The following is a 7,500-nucleotide window of genomic DNA, read 5'->3' as shown; positions in this document are numbered from 1 at the left end:
TTTTTTTCGCCTGGTTCACCAGCTACTTCTCTGATAGAGTTCAGTGTGTCAAATCGGAGGGTCTGCTGTCCGGACCTCTGGCAGTCTCTATGGGGGTGCCACAGGGTTCAATTCTTGGACCGACTCTCTTCTCTGTATACATCAATGAGGTCGCTCTTGCAGCTGGTGAGTCTCTGATCCACCTCTACGCAGACGACACCATTCTGTATACTTCCGGCCCTTCTTTGGACACTGTGTTAACAACCCTCCAGGCAAGCTTCAATGCCATACAACTCTCCTTCCTTGGCCTCCAATTGCTCTTAAATACAAGTAAAACTAAATGCATGCTCTTCAACCGATCGCTACCTGCACCTACCCGCCTGTCCAACATCACTACTCTGGACGGCTCTGACTTAGAATACGTGGACAACTACAAATACTTGTATACTTCCGGCGCCGACAGAGATGGCCGCCTCGCTTCGCGTTCCTAGGAAACTATGCAGTTTTTTGTTTTTTTCCCGTGTTATTTCTTACATTAGTACCCCAGGTCATCTTAGGTTTCATTACATACAGTCGAGAAGAACTACTGAATATAAGATCAGCGTCAACTCACCATCAGTACGACCAAGAATATGTTTTCCGTGACGCGGATCCTGTGTTCTGCCTTACAAACAGGTCAACGGAATTGATTCCATGCAGCGACCCCAAAAAACGACTTCGTAAAAGAGGGAAGCGTAGCGGTCTTCTGGTCAGACTCGGACACGGGCACATCGTGCACCACTCCCTAGCATTCTTCTTGCCAATGTCCAGTCTCTTGACAACAAGGTTGATGAAATCCGAGCAAGGGTAGCATTCCAGAGGGACATCAGAGACTGTAACGTTCTCTGCTTCACGGAAACATGGCTCACTGGAGAGACGCAATCCGGGCGGTGCAGCCAACGGGTTTCTCCACGCATCGCGCCGACAGAAACAAACATCTTTCTGGTAAGAAGAGTGGCGGGGGCATATGCCTCATGACTAACGAGACATGGTGTGATGAAAGAAACATACAGGAACTCAAATCCTTCTGTTCACCTGATTTAGAATTTCTCACAATCAAATGTAGACCGCATTATCTACCAAGAGAATTCTCTTCGATTATAATCACAGCCGTATATATCCCCCAAGCAGACACATCGATGGCTCTGAACAAACTTTATTTAACTCTTTGCAAATTGGAAACCATTTATCCGGAGGCTGCATTCATTGTAGCTGGGGATTTTAACAAAGCTAATCTGAAAACAAGACTCCCTAAATTTTATCAGCATATCGATTGCGCAACCAGGGGTGGTAAAACCTTGGATCATTGTTACTCTAACTTCCGCGACGCATATAAGGCCCTGCCCCGCCCCCTTTCGGAAAAGCTGACCACGACTCCATTTTGTTGATCCCTGCCTACAGACAGAAACTTAAACAAGAGGCTCCCACGCTGAGGTCTGTCCAACGCTGGTCCGACCAAGCTGACTCCACACTCCAAGACTGCTTCCATCACGTGGACTGGGACATGTTTCGTATTGCGTCAGATAAAAATATTGACGAATACGCTGATTCGGTGTGCGAGTTCATTAGAACGTGCGTTGAAGATGTCGTTCCCATAGCAACGATAAAAACATTCCCTAACCAGAAACCGTGGATTGATGGCAGCATTCGCGTGAAACTGAAAGCGCGAACCACTGCTTTTAATCAGGGCAAGGTGTCTGGTAACATGACCGAATACAAACAGTGCAGCTATTCCCTCCGCAAGTCTATTAAACAAGCTAAGCGTCAGTACAGAGACAAAGTAGAATCTCAATTCAACGGCTCAGACACAAGAGGCATGTGGCAGGGTCTACAGTCAATCACGGACTACAAGAAGAAACCCAGCCCAGTCACGGACCAGGATGTCTTGCTCCCAGGCAGACTAAATAACATTTTTGTCCGCTTTGAGGACAATACAGTGCCACTGACACGGCCTGCAACGAAAACATGCGGTCTCTCCTTCACTGCAGCCGAGGTGAGTAAGACATTTAAACGTGTTAACCCTCGCAAGGCTGCAGGCCCAGACGGCATCCCCAGCCGCGCCCTCAGAGCATGCGCAGACCAGCTGGCCGGTGTGTTTACGGACATATTCAATCAATGCCTATACCAGTCTGCTGTTCCCACATGCTTCAAGAGGGCCACCATTGTTCCTGTTCCCAAGAAAGCTAAGGTAACTGAGCTAAATGACTACGTAGCACTCACTTCTGTCATCATGAAGTGCTTTGAGAGACTAGTCAAGGACCATATCACCTCCACCCTACCTGACACCCTAGACCCACTCCAATTTGCTTACCGCCCAAATAGGTCCACAGACGATGCAATCTCAACCACACTGCACACTGCCCTAACCCACCTGGACAAGACGAATACCTATGTGAGAATGCTGTTCATCGACTACAGCTCGGCATTCAACACCATAGTACCCTCCAAGCTCGTCATCAAGCTCGAGACCATGGGTCTCGACCCCGCCCTGTGCAACTGGGTACTGGACTTCCTGACGGGCCGGCCCCAGGTGGTGAGGGTAGGCAACAACATCTCCTCCCCGCTGATCCTCAACACGGGGCCCCACAAGGGTGCGTTCTGAGCCCTCTCCTGTACTCCCTGTTAACCCACGACTGCGTGGCCACGCACGCCTCCAACTCAATCATCAAGTTTGCGGACGACACAACAGTGGTAGGCTTGATTACCAACAACGACGAGACGGCCTACAGGGAGGAGGTGAGGGCCCTCGGAGTGTGGTGTCAGGAAAATAACCTCACACTCAACGTCAACAAAACTAAGGAGATGATTGTGGACTTCAGGAAACAGCAGAGGGAACACCCCCTATCCACATCGATGGAACAGTAGTGGAGAGGGTAGCAAGTTTTAAGTTCCTGGGCATACACATCACAGACAAACTGAATTGGGCCACTCACACTGACAGCGTCGTGAAGAAGGCGCAGCAGCGCCTCTTCAACCTCAGGAGGCTGAAGAAATTCGGCTTGTCACCAAAAGCACTCACAAACTTCTACAGATGCACAATCGAGAGCATCCTGGCGGGCTGTATCACCGCCTGGTACGGCAACTGCTCCGCCCTCAACCGTAAGGCTCTCCAGAGGGTAGTGAGGTCTGCACAACGCATCACCGGGGGCAAACTACCTGCCCTCCAGGACACCTACACCACCCGATGTTACAGGAAGGCCATAAAGATCATCAAGGACATCAACCACCCGAGCCACTGCCTGTTCACCCCCTATCATCCAGAAGGCGAGGTCAGTACAGGTGCATCAAAGCTGGGACCGAGAGACTGAAAAACAGCTTCTATCTCAAGGCCATCAGACTGTTAAACAGCCACCACTAACATTGAGTGGCTGCTGCCAACACACTGACATTGACACTGACCCAACTCCAGCCACTTTAATAATGGGAATTGATGGGAAATGATGTAAATATATCACTAGCCACTTTAAACAATGCTACCTTATATAATGTTACTTACCCTACATTATTCATCTCATATGCATACGTATATACTGTACTCTATATCATCGACTGCATCCTTATGTAATACATGTATCACTAGCCACTTTAACTATGCCACTTTGTTTACTTTGTCTACATACTCATCTCATATGTATATACTGTACTCGATACCATCTACTGTATGCTGCCCTGTACCATCACTCATTCATATATCCTTATGTACATATTCTTTATCCCCTTACACTGTGTATAAGACAGTAGTTTTGGAATTGTTAGTTAGATTACTTGTTGGTTATCACTGCATTGTCGGAACTAGAAGCACAAGCATTTCGCTACACTCGCATTAACATCTGCTAACCATGTGTATGTGACAAATAACATTTGATTTGATTTGATACTTAGGTGTCTGGTTAGACTGTAAACTCTCCTTCCAGACCCATATCAAACATCTCCAATCCAAAGTTAAATCTAGAATTGGCCTCCATATTTCGCACCAAAGCATCCTTCACTTATGATGCCAAACATACCCTTGTAAAACTGACCATCCTACCAATCCTCGACTTTGGCGATGTCATTTAGCCTCCAATACCCTACTCAACAAATTGGATGCAGTCTATCACAGTGCAATCCGTTTTGTCACCAAAGCCCCATATACTACCCACCATTGCGACCTGTACGCTCTCGTTGGCTGGCCCTCGCTTCATACTCGTCGCCAAACCCACTGGCTCCATGTCATCTACAAGACCCTGCTAGGTAAAGTTCCCCCTTATCTCAGCTCGCTGGTCACCATAGCATCTCCCACCTGTAGCACACGCTCCAGCAGGTATATCTCTCTAGTCACCCCCAAAACCAATTCTTTCTTTGGCCGCCTCTCCTTCCAGTTCTCTGCTGCCAATGACTGGAACGAACTGCAAAAATCTCTGCAACTGGAAACACTTATCTACCTCACTAGCTCTTTAAGCACCAACTGTCAGAGCAGTTCACAGATTACTGCACCTGTACATAGCCCACCTATAATTTAGCCCAAACATCTACCTCTTTCCCAACTGTATTTAATTTATTTATTTTGCTCCTGTGCACCCCATTATTTTTATTTCTACTTTGCACATTCCTCCATTGCAAAACTACCATTCCAGTGTTTTACTTGCTATATTGTATTTACTTTGCCACCATGGCCTTTTTTGCCTTTACCTCCCTTCTCACCTCATTTGCTCACATTGTATATAGACTTGTTTATACTGTATTATTGACTGTATGTTTGTTTTACTCCATGTGTAACTCTGTGTCGTTGTATCTGTCGAACTGCTTTGCTTTATCTTGGCCAGGTCGCAATTGTAAATGAGAACTTGTTCTCAACTTGCCTACCTGGTTAAATAAAGGTGTTCTCAACTGGCCTACCTGGTTAAATAAAGGTGAAATAAATGAAATAAATAACATTGTTAAGGTGCCACCAATCTCCCGTGTGTGTGCGTGCATGTGTGGCCATGTCTAAATACCTGTACCTACGTTCTAAATAGTAGGGCATTATGGGTAGGCAAAAAATATAACTTTTTATAGTATGTGAAATATAGAAAAAAAGGGGTATGCTTTAAATGCCCGAATGTTCGTACTCAATCTGTCTTTTCAGCTAGTTGAATTTGCTGCAGAAATATTGAGGAAGAGAGTAATTTTTTTTTCAAGATCCATGTGTGTTTGACAACAGCTGATAATCAAACTCTCTCTCTCTCTGGTGACATGGTTAAAAAGGTACACGGAAAGGGATTTCTGGAATCAACAGCTTATCGTCACATTGTTCTGCTGTGGTCACTAACTTGCTCCATTCATTGTTCCAACAGATGACGAATCTAGTGACCATGACGACGACGACAACTATGATGATGATGATGATGACGAAGAGGAGATTGATGTGGTGACGGTGGAACGCAAGCAGTACAAGTCCCGACGGCTGGTCAACAGCAGAGTTACCGGGGGACGCGGCGGCGGGGTAAACAGACGGACGCCGGTGACAATCATGGTCCAGGCGGAGTCTCTGAACCCGTGTAGGAAACGCTTCCACATCTCTATCCACCAACAGCACCACAACTACGCAGCGCCCTCCCCGGACACACACACAGCCCCCGCCCTCCCCGGACACACAGCCCCCGCCCTCCCCGGAAAGAGGGTCCGACACGAGCCCTCAAACTCTTCTCATGACTTCTCTAACACCCAGCCACACCTGCACCCCGCCTCCACATCCAATCAGAACTCTGAGAGCAAACCACATGTCGCTGTAGCAACCATCGGGTCGGAATCATCTGACGCCAACACACCCTCCCCTTGTGGATCCCCGTCTGCCTCTCCTCGATTATCCTCCTCTCACCCCTGCAGCCCCCAGTCCTCCGACTATGAGGACACAGACAAACGCAAGACACATAACTTCCTGGAACGGAAACGGCGCAATGACCTGCGCTCTCGTTTCCTGACGCTGCGGGATGAGATCCCCGGCTTGGCAGAGTGTTCGAAGACGCCCAAGGTGGCCATCCTGACACGCGCCACTGAGTACCTGGGACAGCTGCATTCTAGCGAGCGCCAGTGGGCGCAGGAGAAACGTCAGCTGAAGGCCAGGCAGCAGCAGCTGCTCCGTAGGTTGGCACAGCTCAAACAACGCCCCTAAACTCACTGACTGGCAGGTTGGCACAGCTCAAACAACGCCCCTAAACTCACTGACTGGCAGGTTGGCACAGCTCAAACAACGCCCCTGAACTCACTGACTGGCAGGTTGGCACAGCTCAAACAACGCCCCTGAACTCACTGACTGGCAGGTTGGCACAGCTCAAACAACGCCCCTGAACTCACTGACTGGCAGGTTGGCACAGCTCAAACAACGCCCCTGAACTCACTGACTGGCAGGTTGGCACAGCTCAAACAACGCCCCTGAACTCACTGACTGGCAGGTTGGCACAGCTCAAACAACGCCCCTAAACTCACTGACTGGCAGGTTGGCACAGCTCAAACAACGCCCCTAAACTCACTGACTGGCAGGTTGGCACAGCTCAAACAACGCCCCCTAAACTCACTGACTGGCAGGTTGGCACAGCTCAAACAACGCCCCTGAACTCACTGACTGGCAGGTTGGCACAGCTCAAACAACGCCCTGAACTCACTGACTGGCAGGTTGGCACAGCTCAAACAACTCCCCTGAACTCACTGACTGGCAGGTTGGCACAGCTCAAACAACGCCCCTAAACTCACTGACTGGCAGGTTGGCACAGCTCAAACAACGCCCCTGAACTCACTGACTGGCAGGTTGGCACAGCTCAAACAACGCCCCTGAACTCACTGACTGGCAGGTTGGCACAGCTCAAACAACTCCCCTGAACTCACTGACTGGCAGGTTGGCACAGCTCAAACAACGCCCCTGAACTCACTGACTGGCAGGTTGGCACAGCTCAAACAACTCCCCTGAACTCACTGACTGGCAGGTTGGCACAGCTCAAACAACGCCCCTGAACTCACTGACTGCCTGAATGACTGGCAGCGACCTCTAGTCGATGGAACGTACTCTTCACCAGGACTGACTGAAAACCAACTCACTGACAGACTGTTAGTGGCTAGCATGGAGAGAAGACTTTGAATGGATCTTAACCCTATATTATAAATCAGGGATGAGTTAAAACCAGGGATGGATCTGAACCCTATATTATAAAGCATGACTGAGTCAAAACCAGGGATGGACTGAACCCTATATTATAAATCAGGGATGAGTTAAAACCAGGGATGGATCTGAACCCTATGTTATAAACCAGGACTGAGTCAAAACCAGGATGGATCTGAACCCTATATTATAAACCAGGGATGGATCTGAACCCTATATTATAAACCAGGGATGGATCTGAACCCTATATTATAAACCAGGACTGAGTCAAAACCAGGGATGGATCTGAACCCTATATTATAAACCAGGGATGGATCTGAACCCTATATTATAAACCAGGGATGGATCTGAACCCTATATTATAAACC

The 7,500-nt window shown here is 48.4% G+C and overlaps 1 protein-coding gene across 50 annotated transcripts in view; it reads left to right on the top strand.

Moving 5' to 3' along the window:
• LOC118397926 (uncharacterized) overlaps positions 1 to 7,500 on the top strand; it is a 30,450-nt gene that overhangs the window by 18,031 nt on the left and 4,919 nt on the right. Inside the window, exons 2-5 of one of the 50 annotated variants that reach the window (XR_008069960.1) lie at positions 5,334 to 6,211; positions 6,432 to 6,475; positions 6,565 to 6,608; positions 6,652 to 7,500. The exon at positions 6,652 to 7,500 is cut by the window's right edge and continues 1,059 nt beyond it. The gene's annotated coding sequence lies outside the window, so the exon portion shown is untranslated. Of the gene's footprint in view, positions 1 to 5,333; positions 6,609 to 6,651 lie in introns of those variants that run through there. The other 49 variants (XM_052469204.1, XM_052469202.1, XM_052469200.1 and 46 more) reach the window with 49 other exon arrangements.

The sequence above is a fragment of the Oncorhynchus keta genome, chromosome 19, assembly GCF_023373465.1.
Source record: "Oncorhynchus keta strain PuntledgeMale-10-30-2019 chromosome 19, Oket_V2, whole genome shotgun sequence".
Lineage (NCBI taxonomy): Eukaryota > Metazoa > Chordata > Actinopteri > Salmoniformes > Salmonidae > Oncorhynchus > Oncorhynchus keta.
The sequence above is the reverse complement of the archived record's forward strand: the minus strand, read 5'-3'. Positions and strand labels throughout refer to the sequence as shown.